At 44.1% G+C, this 15826-nt stretch overlaps 1 long non-coding RNA gene across 4 annotated transcripts in view; it reads right to left on the bottom strand.

Annotated features, from left to right (window-relative positions):
• LOC142813929 (uncharacterized) overlaps window positions 1–15826 on the bottom strand; it is a 288010-nt gene that overhangs the window by 95349 nt on the left and 176835 nt on the right. For all 4 annotated transcript variants that reach the window (XR_012894743.1, XR_012894741.1, XR_012894740.1 and 1 more), the window contains exons 2-3: window positions 14819–14906; window positions 7409–7523 (exon numbers count right to left, since the gene is read on the bottom strand). This is a non-coding gene — a long non-coding RNA (uncharacterized LOC142813929). The remainder of the gene's footprint in view (window positions 1–7408; window positions 7524–14818; window positions 14907–15826) is intronic.

Here is a 15826-nt window from a genome sequence, read left to right as displayed (position 1 = left end):
TCAGCAAAGCTCACAACTTCCATCGCGGCCTTGAACAAAAACTTTCGTCACCGTGTCACTGTACAAAACAATCAACTTACCTCAACAGCATACATTCGAAGTATAACACACCTTCCACTGCTCTTCGCGGTTCTAAAAACAAGTGTTTTTGTTCCCAAGCCGGTGATTTGGCTAGTGGAGAGAATGCGGCACCTACTAATACGCATGACGATAGGTAAAAAAAAGTGGCAGTTCATGTCAGAAACTCAGTTTCACAAAGCGCCTGTTTAAAAAACCTTATCGGAAAGCACCTTCAAGGGCTTTTAAGACTGCATTGGCTTGTCGGGCTAGAACAAGTATTCTAGAGGTCATCCTGGGTAGTTTGTGTGATGGTGGTTATTTAGAACGGTGGTGCATGAAACCACAAAAAAAAAACTCAAAAAGCGGAGAGGGGGGGGGTAACTGGAAGCAAATCAGTTTTTCCCCTGGGTGACACCACTGGTCGGTGGTGCTTGAAAGCACAAAGAAAATTTCTGGAAAGGCTGGAGCCCCATCAACAATTTTTTTCGTCGAATTGAGCTGTAGAGCTGCTAACTCGTCAGGTATTAAAACAGACGAGTTCAGATTGAAACATCGTGCTCTCTCAGGTCAAGAAAGCAGAAAGGAGCCCTGTGACATAATAGCAACGTCATCCTGACGCTGGGCGCCTGTGCGTTTGCGCACATGAAAATTGCGTCAAGGCAAAACCGCGTTAAGAAGCTACTGAAGTGCAAAGCGTGAGTACGCAATGAAAATCTCGTTCTGTAACGCGTTCATCTTTGTACTAGAAATGGGGAGTCTTTTGTCATTCGCTGCAACATTTGTGAGCCAATCTTATTTCGTTAAAGGGAATATTTCCAGAACATATATGCACGTTTGTTGTGCTGATACAAATAGGCAATAACGCTCAACCACAATTTTCAATAGTTCGCTATATCAAAGCCTTCATTAACGATAAAATTTTACTGAACGCGGTGATTAAAAAAAAAAACGTTAGGCGATCTGCACTGAAGTATTTCATGAAATCTCATCGGATGAACATTAGAAATAAACGAATATATATATATTTGCGTGAAAACAGCATGCAATTATAACTTGAGTTTGTAGTCTGAATACCCACCTAATATCAATTGATAATTTAGGCAAATATGGCCATTGTTTTTTCTAGACGCCATCTCGCCGGTTCGGGAACTGTCATAGCAGCTCCAGAACATGGCTTTGGAGCTGGAAACGTCGGTATATTATTAGCAGTGCGAAACGGATGAGAGAGTAGGCGACTGCAAAAAGTCCTTCATATACAATAGAGTGGTTCTCTCGCACTTTCTAAGTGATTGGAGAGCGGAGGAAAAATGACTCCAGGGGTAGCTTCCTCTGTGTCTCCGCAATGTAGCATCTTCGGCTGCCACAAATGGCCACATTGTGTTCAGTTCACTGTAATGGACGCCAAATGTAGCTTATCTCTGGCATGCCTCAGCGATATTGTGCCTCTATATTCTTTTTTTTAGGCACACAATGGCTACCCACACACACACACAAAATATACCCAGGGACATGATTCAGCAGATGATTGCTGAAGTATTAAACCAAAGCAGTCCGGGTTGAAGCTCAGTGCGACTAAAAGAACAACGAATGAGAACAGCGATTAGAGAAATCCCAACCAGGCATCTTTTTTTTTGTTTGCCTGCCTGTCTTTTGAAAGGAGGCGTTTTTCTATCAAACTTGTCCCTATTTCCTGCAGTATTGTTTGTAACCCAATGCACGCACTGGTCAGCAGCATCATGGTCCGAGCAGGCGGTGAAAAACCCCTTTTTGCCCAGAGGTTAAGTAGCGTCCCAGAAAAACCCCTTTTTGCCCAGAGGCTATAGCGTCCCACAGATCTGTCGGCATTCTGGGCATTTTTTGTGGGAAACAGGCCAGAAACGGAGGGGCCTTCATATCAACGTTTGCCGGTGAAGCCATACCGAAAATATACCGGGGCATTTTGTGAGCTTCTCCATTTTTGTGCAAAGCGCTACGTCAAGTAGACGTGGAAGAGGGCAGAGTTTGGAATGTCAAAGTGTATGGTTCGTGTCACCATGGAATTCTCGCCGTGCAGTGTCTTGTTGCCCACAATATTGCAAGAATCATTGTCCCTGGAGGTATAAACTTTCCTTCAGCAGCTACTCGCTGCGGCATCAGGGCTTTCACAGCACAATACATGCTTTTTTTTTGCCCAGCAAATACCATCTTATTATTTGCGCAACATACATTCTAGCTGTTTTTTCGGCAGGTTCTATTGTTTTTTTATATTTTTTAACACCACAGTAGATTCCCGTGTCCAGGGGTCTTTCCAGCTGATACAGCTGAGATTGTGATGTAAGATTAGGTTCTACTAAAGGCTTAGCTTTTTTTCTTGAAAAGTGGAAATGCATTGCATTGACCTTTTTTGAACAAACTATGAGGTAATTACCTCATTGTTTGTTCCAGTATTTACATGGTACAAGCTTCTTCAAAAATACCGCTGCAAGATAATAATCTTCAATATAACGGGTAACGAGCACACAACGCATGGAGATGAAGCAAGGCAGCCTTGCACATTATATGAAAAATGTTTGAAATTGTGCCACGGATATAGTTTTCAGTGGTTAACACTATAAGAAAAATTATGTATTTCCTTTATTTCGGCCTTGCACTTCACCAGAGCATATAATACGGACATTTTGTGGCTAGAGTTGGAGAGAAAATGATTTCCTGGCCATAGCGCTAGTTATATTCCCAAAAGAAGCACCTAAAACCTTTTCTCATTTTAGTTGCCTTTCTGAAGAAACCAAGAAAAAACTCAGCAAAATGCCGAAGCTCTAATAACATGATAAGAACTAATAATATTGGAGGCATACGCAAACACGAATGCGCACCTTAGACCAAACTCTTACAAATTAGTTCACGCAGCAGATGCCGAGCAGGGCACCACATTAAAGCGTCAAAAGTCGCGTACAAACTACCTTTAAAGAACAGAAACCGAAATTTTGTAAGATCCATGCCGAGTGAATGTGACTTCGATGCTAGAAAAGCCGGTTTTGACTGTTCCGTGCTGCGAGACATTCCAGCAATAACAGCTTTCCTTGTTTTCTTTGCACTAGGAGTAATAACAATAGAAGTGTTTTTTGTGAGAATAGGGCGAGGTAGCGATACGGGCTTTTGCTCACTGCTAATGCCTATGCAGCTGAAAGAGCAAGAAGGATAACGAGGCATTAACGCGCTAAATGATTTCGAATGGCGCGTCTTGAGCACAAGTAATTATCGGTTGTACTTATGTCACAGAACGAGCGCTCAAAAAGGACGCGCCGCCAAATTCCCGCGACGAAACGCCCGAGTGACGCCGCGAGGTCAAAAGAAAAAGAGAAAAAAGAAAACAAGCTCCCCGGGCACGCTCCCTCTCCTCTCGGAAGCGTGGCTTCGCCGACGAACCTCCTCACCCCACATCGGCGGCCGAGCAAGCCCTGGAATTTTCTAGATGGAAAGGAGCGGGGTGATGCCGCGTTGCGTCATCCGTCGCGGACGGCCTTCGAACCGTCTCGCCCTCTCCCCAGCCTTCGCTGCGTATCGCGCGGACGAAATGATGAGAACTTTCTGGAATCTCGCGCGGAAGGTATTTAACCGAGCAGCGGAGATGGGAGATCAGCAGAAGAAGGAAGTTAACGCCAGAGTGCGTAGGGTGTACCGCCTTGTTGGCGAGGCCTTTAATCTGCCGTGACAAAGGAGGAGAAGGAGAAGATTTCCACCTGAGGGGTGACGACACGAGCTACAGGCAAGAGTGTGTGTCTACCACTAGCGAGCGAAGACGCGTGGCAACAGGGCACAGCTGCGTGTAGGAAGCCGACGTGTTTCCGGCGAAGAAGTTTGAAACTTGGAGAGCGGTCAAGTGAAGGCGCGAGGTTTCGTGGAAGAGAAACTTCGGAGGCAGCGGAACGACATCAACGCCGGACTTTGAGTGAGTGATTCTCGGAAGAGTATCATTCAGACTTTTGTTCCAAGAACTTTGGACTGAATAGGTTTTCTATCTCTTTAGTCTTTAGGTGTCTTGGTTGTTAAATGCATGCGACTGCATTCTAGTGCGTATTGGTGTCTGTGTCTGTTGTTTCGAGTGTGGCTGATTGTACTGTGTAGTACGTTGTTTGGTGTGTGACATATTGTATTCAACTATTGTGGAGTGTGCATACTTGTGTATTGTTTTTGATCTGCCATTATTGAGAATATAATTTTGTTTTGTTTATCAACTCTAGGCTCTGACTTGTTCTTTGAGCCACAGCCGGCGTCCGCTCGCGCGCCAAAAAGGACCACTTCTAAATTGTCCACGCTTTCGTGGTGCGGTTCGGGGGGCCGATACTTCGGCCCTTGGAATTAGCCCGGCGATTGTCTCCCTAATTAACGGGACTTGTGACAACTTATTTGACATGCATTTTGTGCAGTGTATGGCCATGTACAGTTATATTTTCACGTTAGTGCTGAAAGCTATCAGCAAGATGATTATTTTTTGCCTGCTCATTACGAAAACGGGAAAATATTGTGCACGCTGTCAGGCAGTAGCCGACGAAGTTTTCTTCCTGCTCACTTGAATGAGAAGGAAAATATACGCACTTCTGATTGCGTCTTTGTTGTTTCTAAAAAAAACTGAAAATATAGAGACCTATTCTGTATGATGCGTAATGTGCGCCATACATGGTGAGCACATTCATAGTACCGAAATTCATCTATTCTGGTGGCCTCGGCATCGTTGTGCGTAAACTACACAACATTGTTCCAAATTACAATTAGTGTGAGAAGTATTTCCTAGCATGGCTACCACGAAGTAGAAAAAAAGGCACCTCTATTTATTGCCTTTTACGAGACTGTCCATAAATACCTGAACATGGACGAAGGCTTATTGTTATGGAAGTTTGGAAGCACCAGCTACAAAATAGAGTAGGGCCGCGTTAACGAGAATGAATGGCCAAGAGGTCACCAAGCCTTTATAACCCAGCCAGCAGTGTGCCCGTGTTACAAGCTTCTGAAGCACCCAAAGCCGTTCCTCCTCAAACTAATTACGTATATTATCATGTTTGGGAAGTAATTTGGCTGTAAGCGATCGGAACCGTATACAAAACAACGTGATTAGATGCGAAACAGCTGGTTGACAAGCTTGTGTGTCCGTCCGTGAATCCATGCTATCGCACCACACCGCACTCCCCTCAACGAAGGTGTTGGGGTGCTGCCAAGTAGGTCACGCCTTCCATCGCAGCGCGCAGGAACGTCATTCTATCCCTCGCCTGCCGCGGGCTCTCCGCGTGTCCCCTCTCTTACACTTCACCCTCTCCACCGCTCGCCACATTCGAGGGCACATCGACCGAACAGTCTTTTGGCTCGTTTATCTGCGATGAAGAGGACACCGGAAAGCGAAGCTCCTTCACCCCCCGAAAGTAGTGCCGAAGCCATTTGGCCTAACCCGGCCGTCTACGGCGTTTCGAGAGTTAGTATAGCCTATCGGGTTCTCGAATGGCGACATCGCACTGCAACACCGGTGAGGCGCGAGTCAGAGAAGACCAACACGAGCTTCGGCAGTAATCGAAGGCAGGCTCCAAGAAATGGGGATGACGTGGAAGCTGCGACTGGCCTCACCTGTAGAGCACCACACTGAGAAAAATTGGCCGACGGCCAACAGACAATCTCGAGCACACAAATTTGTATTCTCCGTGCAAGGCGTTGTAGAAGAGGAGATGGAGTATCGACTAAGAGCTGCCGTCGTGCGCCGAGTGCCGCAGGCGCACGATGTAGAGGCATTTTCGTAAGATTAGGCCTACGAAGTAGGAAGCCTGGGCTATAACCTCAAAAAAACAAAACGCAATGTGACACATGTCGGATTCTCTGGGGATGAGGAGAACAAGGAATAAAAACGCGCTGCAAAAAGAGTGCGTTGGCAAGCATGTTTCGCAGTCCGTCACAAGTCTTCATAGAATCGGGGAATTGAATTAGGACACAAAGGTTAAAAGCAATAGAACATGGCTCTAAGGCTCGTTGAGTGCATGAAGGTCGCGATAACGCGCTTCTGCACAGCAGCGACAGATGCCCGCAAGCATCTAAGGTGGGGAACTATTAAGGAAATTGCTTTTCGATGGTAGCTACAGCAGTTACGATTTTCTGCACAGTCTACGTGATTCGCACTAAAAATCAGATAACGTAGAAAGACTGCAAAGACGAAGAATACGCACAGTGGCTTGACAGGCTAGTGGAAGGGCAATGAAAAATAAAGGACCGAGATGAAAGAGGGCGGTAGGTGAACGCTCGAATCAGCCAGTCAAGCAAAAACGTCAAGGTTACCTTTGTGTAAGCTTCATCAGGTGTACTGTGTGTATGTTTCAGAAAAGTTTAGCGTACAGCGGCAGTAGAATGTGGTGTCTCCCTTCGTATTTCGTGAGAAAACTAAGGCGAGTAGAAGTATATATATATATATATATATATATATATATATATATATATATATATATATATATATGTGTGTGTGTGTGTGTGTGTGTGTGTGATGCATGGCGGAATTTAGCAAGAGGCAATTATAATTAGGGACACAGTGGCGCGGTGGAGTTAAATAGGCACACCTGCTATGTTAATCACGTAAAGGTTTCGTGAGCAGGTAGATTACATGCAATGAAAGCGGCTTTCTGGCCCAGTTTATTTTACAGAACAGCAATTGTTTGTACGTATTATAAATGCTATGAATGACACCAATTACAATTTTGTGGCTTCATACTATATGGCCTAAAAATGTAGTTGCCTAACAGCCCAGCACCCTTCAAATCATTCTCTTTCTTTTGTTCCGTGAGGTGAAGGTTAGAAACATTGTCTTTCTCTTCATTGTCTTTCCCTTCATTGTTTGTGGCACAATGTAACAGCAAAACCAATGCAGATAATACGCTGTGTAATAATAAATATATAACCCGGGTAAAACGCCAATATGAATGGTTGTGTAGTCTTACTTGCTGTAAAAAGACATCCACTTGGCTTCTGGCATCTGCTCCAAATAGTAGCTAAGGGAGGCAGAATCGAAGCATGTCTGGATGAGACTATAGCGTCTAACAGATGTACTTCGCAGCATGCTGACGTGCTCACAACGACCACACTGTATCTTAACTGAACCGAATATACCGCGTTGATATTGTTATGACAAAGCGCGCATGCCACGATCTTCTTTGGAGAGTACTATGAAATTCTGTTTAGTTTACTTTTGTAACGCAAGCTTCACTGATCAAAGTTGAGCAGTTTTGTGTGGCTTACTGGGAGTTGTGCTGCATTAGCCAGGACGTGCTTGAGAGTAGATTGTCTCACTATGGTGTCATAATTATCGCAGTGTCGTCATTTGGTAGTACTTATAATTATTTACCTGCCCTCACATTCTTGCCGTCACACAGTACTTGCTATTCAGCAGGTCACTTGATAGTCCGATGTCCTCGTCATTGCATTCACTCCATCATCCCGCTCTTCATTAGCAGCAGCATCTGATGAAAAAAAGAACCTTTGCATTACGGTGTCATTTCTCGCATAGCGCGTATTTAAGCGCTTCACTAAAGCTTCGCGTCCTACAGTCTCGAACATTTGCTACTTAAGGCCTTGTAGGCACAACGCTTTCGATGCAGGACATTGTACAGCTTTGCATCGTGAAATCAAGTAAATAAGAAAGTGTAGCCGAAAATCATTCACATTGAAGCTCCATATTGTTGTGCAGTTTAAGTAGTTGAACATCATTGTTATAAGCTAACCTAAACACAAGTAAAATATTTGATGAAATGAGGGCTATAGTAAACAAACCCTATCTAAAAGATAGAAAGCCGAATGAGGGCAAGATCTCATCCTGAATTTACCCTACTAAAACATAATTTTTATTTGTTGAGCAGATGGAAGTCCCCATGATAATTTCTATGCCCAAGCTTCTTTCCACCAAGAGCTAAACCTTCCAGATACGTACGGATAATGCTTTGGGTGCCCATTCTTCGTATACCGCTAATGTCCTGACTGACAAGAGAGCATTAGAAAGACGTCATAAAATTGAAGTGCGAGGAGGGCTTTTATAACTACGTGCTTAGAGAAGAGGCAAATATAGTTAAAATTTCTGGTTATAATGTCTTTAAAGCTATATACAGCAGATTTTTTTTTGAAGTCGCTCACCCCTTCACCTTTTACTTTAATCGTTTTGAAGTTGTAAAAAACAGGCAATAGGGAATGTTTGCTTTCAGTATTATAATCAGGTAACAATGCACTCCTTGCAAAGCTGTAGTTGCATCAAAGACATTCGAAACCATTTAGAGAAATATTTCCACATATACATGCGAGAATGGACATGTGCTTGCGGGAAATACGAGATACATATATAGATATGATATTTCGTGGAATCGGAAATAATTAAGAAGAATGTGTGCCATAATTTATTCTCTCGAAACTGCTTAAGCTGATTGTATGATGGAAGACTGTTCATGTTAATGGTACAATAGGTACGCCATCACGGCTTACAAAGATTGCATGTGCTTGGTGGTCATGCGTATCGGGTGGCAAGCAGCGCGTCAGCGGTGAATGCCTTGATGGTGTGATTTGATAAAACATATGCACTTTCGCTCCCTCATATGTCGCGAACTGATGTCCAAGTCTTCGATAAGTTTGGAATCACACGTGAAAGAGGCCGCACACAATCTTGCTGTAAGCGTAACGTCATACGATTAAAATATAAATAGCAAAGATACAGTCTCTTCGTATCATCTACAACCTCCCAAATCACCGATGAAAAGCAGAAAACAATGCATTGAGACAACAGAGCACCAAACGAGCATTCAATTAGAAAACGTTTCACGGTTAAGCAATATGCAAATTGAACGTGAAATTAGGAATTTTTTTCATTTAGAATGCTATTTCGGGAAAGTTCACGGTGAAATAAAAGGTTCCTCAAGCCTTCTACAAACAAGCTTTGTGTTGAAGCCCATTCTTTTTGACATTAACGTAACGAGGCTTCCAGACTATTTTCGATTGTCGCATCAAGCATACGGATTCTCCTTACAGCACCCTTGACATATGAGCGGAGAGTTGCTGCAACGTCCAATTTACAACTCCTGCAAATATGTATCTAAGCTCGGCGGTCTAAATGAAAACGAATGACATGCCCCATATGTTGGGACAAAAGTCGTTTCCCTCGCACTCCAATTGTTTCACACACGCCTTCTCTCTCCCGTGCCAGTCTAAGATCGCCTTAAAGCTCGGTTTCTTTAGCTGCCCCACGCCATAGTCTCTTCATTAGCATTAAGTGTCTCGATTCGGGTTTTGCTCGCATATTCCAATAATTATATTAGCGGGTTATCTGCTTTGAGCACAAGGCCATCATAGCGTTCCTTCCCCCACGCCCCTTCTACTCGCCCCTGACCCCTATCTAACCGGAGCTCATTGTTGCAGTTTTCGCCACCTCGGACTGCACTGTCCTTCACCACTCGCTTTACTTAGTTTGCGTATAAAAACATTCTGCCGCAGCGGGCATTGGCCAGCATAGCAGTTTGCTGCCTTAGCTCAAAGAGGACCCGCTTTGGGCTCTTTCGCTGATAGAAGTTAATTTCTATGCCGTTTTAAAAAGGCTTCGTTCGTTGCTAATTGTTTTTTCTTGTCTAGGTCTCCCCGTATTTCCCTCAACTAAGGGATTCTTTTTTTCTTTGAGCTCATATCTCTTACGTGCTTCAACCTCTTTCCAATAAATGCAGTCTGCGATGACGCGTTACCCAACCTCGTTTTTTTTTTCTGTATCTCCTTCTGTCCAGAGGATGCTGTAGACTCTGTGCCTCTCGATTTTTTCTCTGTGCAGAGATAGAATGCTTTCATGCATGCGTACTTAAAGATTTCCCTTTTCTCCAGAGGATTTCTTTCGCTTTTAGAGAAGTGATAACTAAAACAGGTGCTTCCACGCTTCTTAGCTGTAGCATCGATGGCTGCTGTCGTTTTTGCTCGAGAGCTGTTCACCTCAACCCCACATCCCGGCTGGCTTGCTATCAGGAGATTTCCCTCTCCCCATGGTAGGTCATGAAGATGGAGTGAGGAATTCCGTTTGTATCTCACTGAGACTGCATATTTTATATACGCATGTGATGCTCCAAATGCAAGTGTTTGCAATTCCTTCTTCCAAGGTGACCATTTCGCGAAGCATAGCGTGAAGAATGGGTTCTTTACATCAATTGGTCGGACCATTCTTAATGGCTTCGTTGCGATTGTTTTATAGACTCAGCGTAAGTTACCTTTTATCGGGTTGAGTAACTTCATTTTCCGGGCAAACGATGCGTAAATATTAGCATAGAACATGAGCCAAATGACCAATTTTGTAAAAGAGAGGTTGAACTGTGTTGTGCGTAATTTTGGCGCAGAACGGGCAAATAAAAGATGAGACGTGTCATGGGAAGTTAAAAATCGCATTAATAGACTGCATGCGAATTACGTGTAAAGTCTATATCAGAGACAAGCTTCAACGGCATATCACCAGGCTTACGCTTTGCGAGCTAAGAATCACCGCTCCTTGATCGATCATGTCTGCAAACTATGACGTATCTGAGTGAGGCGTGGTCAGTAGAAGTTCAAAACATAAGGCCATGTGGCCTTTCTCCTGATGATATATTTGCAGAGACGCACGTATTACAAAATAGACGCATACCTACGTAATGGTCACTTTACTAAATGCCACTGAGGCCTGTTATTTGTTTTTTTTTTCGTTCATTGCGAAGCCCGCAAATGCATGCGTCACAAATCATCTTAAGAAGAGAAGGAAAAGATGACGATGCGGCAGGGCACTTCAAGTGAGTATGACGCACTTCTCATCTCTTGCAGTTGAGAGCTGATCGGGAACACGCAGGCTTTGGTAGCGCTTACGGGCACGTGCAGGTGCTTGTGGGCGCTTGCCAAGACAAAATGAGATAGCGTACACATTGGCAATGAGATTGTGCTCATCGAAACAGGGTTGCAACAGAATATCATTTCTTCTAGCCTGCGCTTTTATCAGCCGACCAGAAAGTTTGTTTCGTTATGGTTCTTTTCAGTTGGCGTCTAACTTCGAATATGCTATGTGCTGAGGAGGAGGAGAGGTTGGGAAAAAAAAAAGAAAAGACGCACCTTCTGCAGCTTTTCAATCGGCAACAAGGACCAGCACCAATCTTCTCGCCCGGAAGTCCTATTCTGTTCGCTTCTTCAGCGCAATTCCCCATGATACACGTTTTACATATTATGTGAAAGGCGGATTTGCATATGTGCAGGTCATACTGCGCCGTGCTAGACTGGCACAAGGAATCATTATAAGGCACACTGAAGCTCATGTTGTAAGCAAACGCAGCCTCAAATGGCAGTTGAAAAACATCAGACACAAAATGAAATGTACACAAAAAAGGAAACTCGATGTTGCATTTGAAATCCTTCCTAATTCTATACGCAGATGCACGTGCGAAACGAGGGGCACTTTTTCCAGAAAGTAGGAGTCTTGTTGCCTTCATTAAAGTGGCTGAAACTTTGGGCGCAATCCGCGTTAATGTGATTTGTTTTGGCAATGAAAGTAGGATGGACACTAGAAATGATTACCTTCTTCACTGCTGACACTTCCAAGATAACGAAAAAATACAGAAAACATACGTGTTTACGATAACAACACCTATAGGTGTCAAGCCACGCTAAAAGGAACGTCGAACTCGAACGTTCGGCAAAGACCTCCATGCGGAGAATTAACTTGATAAGGCAACATTAAAAGAAAGCAGCTCAAATCTACCAGTAATCTGTAAAGAACGGGTGCTCCACTACATTAAGTACAAATTTTAAAAATGTTGCTAATTCATTTTTTAGTGTTTGTCTGCGTGTTGCAGTTACTTACTCCGGGCGTATAAAATATAGAAAGACAACATTAGGAGAACAGTGTCGCTAGTGCGCAACTTTGATGGGCAACATGAAATGATATTTTGGCACGATAACAAATAATTTGATGAATGAAATATGGGTCCATAAATAACAGCTTTCGAAGTAATGAGCGTGACTTGATAGCGGAGTCTTCAAGGCGGTACATATTTCGTCCATACGAATGCTACAAAACCGCAATAAATGATCCTTGTTGAACGAACTCGTATGCGTGAAGAAGGAGATAGAAAAGTACACGTATTTTCTAGAACTCTGAATGTTTTAGAAGCAAAGTACGATGAAAGTAAATATGACAAGTATTTATTATACACTAAGTTTCTATCCTTTTCATAAGTAAAGCAAAGGTGCAAAAACAATCTACCTCACAAAATTATGCAACATCTCCATGGGATGCGAAGCAGCAGTGGTGGGCACTCCGTTCACGCGGTTAAAACGGACGTCAATGCGGATGCTGGAAGAACGGTTGGAAGCGAACTTGGCGTAGCGTTTACTCGAGTGAACATTCGTTTGAAACGTAAACACACAGTAGGGGGGTTAGGTGTTGTGGCAGATAAACGAGCCGAAAGAGTGTTTCCACTCGACGTGTGGTTGAGTGTTGCGGCCGGTGGAGATGGTGAAGCGAGAGAGAAGTGAGTTACGAGCGGGCGGAGGAGCTGGCAGCTGTGCGTGCTGCGGGTGAGGTAGAAAAAGATGTCAGAGCGCACCTGCGAGAAGAGCGTGTGAGAAGAGTGTGACATTAACGCACAGCTGCAGTGTGACCTACGTGGCACTGCTCCAACACCTGCGGTGAGGAGAACGCGTTGCGGCACGTTCGTACGGACGCACGTACATCTAAAAACTATTCTAATGAAGCCTGTACATTAAAACAAGAATGTTTTCGGAACAGGGTAGTCCTTAAGCTATGTGATGGTAGCTTGGAAACGCTGATGTATTCGTAAATAGAGTGTATGGAAACGCTGGTGTATTCGCAACATGGAGAAAAAGGCCTTCGCTTACAACTCAGAGCATCAAGCGACAGACAGTGCAAGTAATATTTTCGAAGGAAATTCGTCTTGGTTTGATGCACAATATCTGAACAGTATCTCCCACAATGCTACCTTCGAAAATGTGGCGTTTAGTAGTCGGTTTCAATCCAGCGACTATTACCACGTTATCCAGCATATATTACCACGCTTCACGCCCACAAATCAGCACGTATTGTTTGTAGTTCACCCACATTCGAGTTGGTATCTTAAGATAACACGCTGTCTTTCCTTGCTGCTCTAGCATATTCGAAGAAATGCCGGGTATTGACTTCCGAATGAATCGTACGGTATAATGATTGCGCCTTATATTTAGTAATGCCAGACTCAACGGCATCGATCGCGAGTTAGATCTATATGAGCCTTTGCACACCTCAAATGTACTGCGCAAACATCGCTACTTGGTCCCTTGGAGTGCGTGCGGTTTCAGGGACGCCCCCCGCCAATAGCTAAATAGCGAATTCATAGCATACATCTGAAAATAAGCAAAATGAAATGAAAAAAATAAGCACAAGAGAGACTCGTGCGAAGCAAGGACACAAGTGCGATCCTTGCGATACACACCCTCTCTCTCAGCTCGCAGCTCGGAACCGAGGTCTCCGCCCCCAGCAGCAAAGTGTTCGGTGTGCCGCTCCTCCTGCCACACGTGATTCAGATCCATCGATCATGGTCGAAATGACTTGAATGACACGCACCTTTCACGCCGCATTTTTCAGAGCTCTCCGTCATGACGTCGGAGGTTGAGACGGGTTCCTTCGGTCCCAGAGGGACACCGATCTGGGCCATTGCTTCGGAGAGGCGAAACGATGTCTTCCGTGAAGGATTAGGATGTCTCGCCCAAAGAGCGGCTTTACCGCGGCTTGTTATCTTGTTTTCTGTATTTCTATGTGCGTTCTTGTTTTGATCAATGTGTGAAACACGCAAATGGTACTCCTCGGCATGAATTCCACGTCTTTTTGTGCTTCGTTGCACTCCGCTGGCGCAGAAATTATCTGACACAGCGTGCAAAACGTGGGCACGAAAAAGAAAAAAAAAGCTTTTGGTTCTTCATTTTGGTGTAAGAATGCAGAGAGAATCTGTCTGGAAGAGGTGAACAGGGGACACTATACGCTAAATAACAAAATACGCCTGAACAATGTTCTAACCTTATACTTGATTACGTTATGACATACCACTTGTACCAGGTTTCGCTCTCTCTATAGAAGTTGCATGGTTCTATGGTGCGTGTTCACGCCTTTTACGCCTGAAGTCAGGGCGATAACTTCTTATGAGAGTGCTATTAGTGTCCAACAAGAAGTTAAGTCGAACATATTTTCTGTGAGAGATATATCAGTCCTATTAAAAAATCTTTTAAAAGATAGTAGTTTATCGTAGAGGCACCGATTGATTCCCTACGGCCCCGTAATTGTTCCCCCCGCTGTGTTACTACCCCGTAACAAAGCGGGGGGAACAAATCAGTCAAAAATGTTAAAAGTGTCCGAAATTTCTTGAAGTAGTCAATGGGTACCGATACTAGCTATGAGTGCGCGATCGGAATTCTCGAGTAAGAAATATTCACAAGGGTCAACCGGAGAAAACATCACAGGTGAAGGCGATGAAGGTGTTACTCAACTTTCTCAAGTTAACAGACTTGCACCAGTGATTATAAACTTATTGTTCTATGATGACTGTGAGAGAGAGAGAGAGAGAGAGATAAAGATGCAAGGAAAGGCAGGGAGGTTAACCAGACGCACATCCGGTTTGCTACCCTGCACTGGGGAAGGGATAAAGGGGAGAAAAGAGGTTGTGAAGTGCGGCTTTATGTGCGGGCTCTCTGATCTCTCTCTCTCTCTCTTTCTCCGTCTTTGAATCTCCCTTACCTCTTTCTCTTGGATAGGGTAGCACACCAGTCCTCTTAACCAGTTAACATAACTTCCTTTGTTGTCTTTCCTCCTTCTTCCTTCCTTCCTGAAAGAGAAGACACAAAGAAGGGGCCGCAAATTTGAATATTCACAGAATAAACAGGAACAAAATCAGAAGCCATTAGTTTTAACGAACAAACACAAATTAGGTGTACGCAAACTAATGTTGAGGATCCCACATGTTGTTCAATTGATATTAGAGTGCGGCTTCTCTTTTTATAGATCACTTAGCCGTGCCGTGGTGGTCTAGTGGCTAAAGTACTCGGCTGCTGACCCGCTGGTCGCGGGATCTAATCCCGGTTGCAGCGGCTGCATTTTCAATGAGAGACGAAAACGCTGTGGGCCCGTGTCCTTAGACTTGGGTGCACGTAAAGAACCCCAGGTGGTCGAAATTTAAGGAGGTCTTCACCGCAGCATCACTCATAATCATATGGTAATTTTGGGGCATTAGACCCAACATATCAATCAATTCATGGACCACTTATTGTGTGTGGGCACACTAAATGCATCGCTACAAGTTTGACTCCTAATACAAGCACAGGAGCTCCATCAACGGGTGCGCAATGGCTAACAGGAAAAGTGTGCGTGCCACAGCAGTCACCACGCTGAGCGTGAGACCTCACTCTTTAGTTTTCCCTCTATGCCTTGCCAGCACTTATAAGAGGAAGTGAATGCGACAAGGTGTGACATAATACTGCGTAAATCAGACGTCAACTAGTCGGCAACTTTTCATTCTTTGCGATCTCTTTCTTACTGCTTGCTGCAGCAGTCTACATACTTTCGTATCGGCGTTCTAGTATTTTTTATAAATCCTGCACCACGCCGTGTATTCACAAAAGACTTTGATGCTTAACGCCCACCATTCTCCATATTCTCGTAGAAATACTGGGCCAGGAAAATATTTTATCACATTCCATCACATATATGTTTAAGAAAGAACATTCCGTCTCTCCTATTTACTCTACA

Source organism: Rhipicephalus microplus, chromosome 4, assembly GCF_043290135.1.
Source record: "Rhipicephalus microplus isolate Deutch F79 chromosome 4, USDA_Rmic, whole genome shotgun sequence".
Lineage (NCBI taxonomy): Eukaryota > Metazoa > Arthropoda > Arachnida > Ixodida > Ixodidae > Rhipicephalus > Rhipicephalus microplus.
The sequence above is the reverse complement of the archived record's forward strand: the minus strand, read 5'-3'. Positions and strand labels throughout refer to the sequence as shown.